Below are 1,805 nucleotides of genomic sequence, written 5' to 3'. Positions count from 1 at the left end.
CTTTGCTGTCTGATTTCTGAACAGTGCTGCCTTTGCTGCCTGAAGTATGTCACAAAGAAGTAATAGTTTCCTTTCTGAAAAAAATTAGTTAGCAAAAATGGTGTTTTGGGCTTAGGCTGATGTTATCTCTGTGTGTGTGCCATTTGCGAAGGAAAAGATGGTATTTCTAACACCCAACTCAGCAATTTCATCTAAAAATCTACCTTTTTCCTTCCTCTTGCACATTTTCACCAGCAATAAAGATCCTGCCCCAGGCATGCTTTGTGTGGCATGAAAAAAATTAGTTAGCAAAAATGGTGTTTTGGGCTTAGGCTGATGTTATCTCTGTGTGTGTGCCATTTGCGAAGGAAAAGATGGTATTTCTAACACCCAACTCAGCAATTTCATCTAAAAATCTACCTTTTTCCTTCCTCTTGCACATTTTCACCAGCAATAAAGATCCTGCCCCAGGCGTGCTTTGTGTGGCACATTCACAACTGACTCTCCTTGCACAGGTCACCCTCTGTAGATGTTAGTGAACAGCACTGGTGATGGCAGATGAGATGTAGCTGGAATTTAGCACCTGCTCACCTTTTTTGGATTGTTGCCTGCTTTTTAAAACAACTCAGTATAAATGTGTAATTTGCTCAGTAATAACTATTCCAGCTTCATCCATGATGTGGACCACAGCCTGGGGTCTTTGTTCTGCTCTGAAACAACAAAAAAAACAACACACAAGAAGCTCCAATGGAACGTTTGACAAAGTATAACAAGGAAATGTCAGTGTTCCCCCATGCTCTTTTCATTACATGTGTATTTATGTATGTGGCAATGAAGATAATTATGTTTGTCATCCACAACTTCTGTTGCCCAGAGAAGTTGTGGCTGCCCCAACCCCAGGAGGGGTTCAAGGCCAGGTTGGACAGGGCTTTGAGAAACCTGGTCCAGTGGGAGGTGTCCCTGCCCAGGGCAGGGGAGCTGGAACTCAATGATGTTTCAGGTCCTGTCCAACCCAAACCATTCTATGGTTCTATATTTTTTAGCTGGTTTTCTCATCACTGAAGATGAGTGATGGTTTCCTTCCTCTGTGTTGTCCCTTGTTCTTGGGACCAGGGTACTCAACAACAGACATGAAGTCTGGAAAGACAACATCTTAGTGTCTCCAGTGCCTTAAACATGTTTAAAATCCCTCACAGAAGTACAAACCCTGAAGTCTGGAAAGATGACATCTTAGTGTCTCCAGTGCCTTAAACGTGTTTAAAATCCCTCACAGAAGTACAACCCCCTCAAATCATTCAAGCAGAAAATGGCACCTGTTTAAATGTGACCAGAGAGCAAGAGACCAACCCAAAAGTCAACTGGAAAACCTTCCAGAAGCATTTGAGAGCCCAACTTACTGCATCAAGGTCCAGCCCAATCTCTTGCTTTATTAGGTGCAGAGAGAAAACAGTAACTTTGAAAATATGAATAATCAATAGGCTACAGTACTTTCCAGACATCACCTCTCAGCCCTCTTGGTCATAGACCCGAAGACCAGGTTGGATGCTAAAACTGGCTGCTTCTCCTCTCTCACAGCTACCTGCCCACCTTGGCTGCAGGGCTCAAAGCCAAGTCTGGAGGACGCCACAGGGTGGATTACCTGTGTGGAGCTTCTCTCCTTTTTAGTTTATGGAGGTGTTTGAAAGCACAGTCTAACCCAAACCATTCTATGGTTCTATATTTTTTAGCTGGTTTTCTCATCACTGAAGATGAGTGATGGTTTCCTTCCTCTGTGTTGTCCCTTGTTCTTGGGACCAGGGTACTCAACAACAGACATGAAGTCTGGA

This window comes from Calidris pugnax, unplaced genomic scaffold (genome assembly GCF_001431845.1).
Source record: "Calidris pugnax isolate Ruff unplaced genomic scaffold, ASM143184v1 scaffold166, whole genome shotgun sequence".
Taxonomy (NCBI): domain Eukaryota; kingdom Metazoa; phylum Chordata; class Aves; order Charadriiformes; family Scolopacidae; genus Calidris; species Calidris pugnax.
This window is presented reverse-complemented; position numbering follows the sequence as displayed.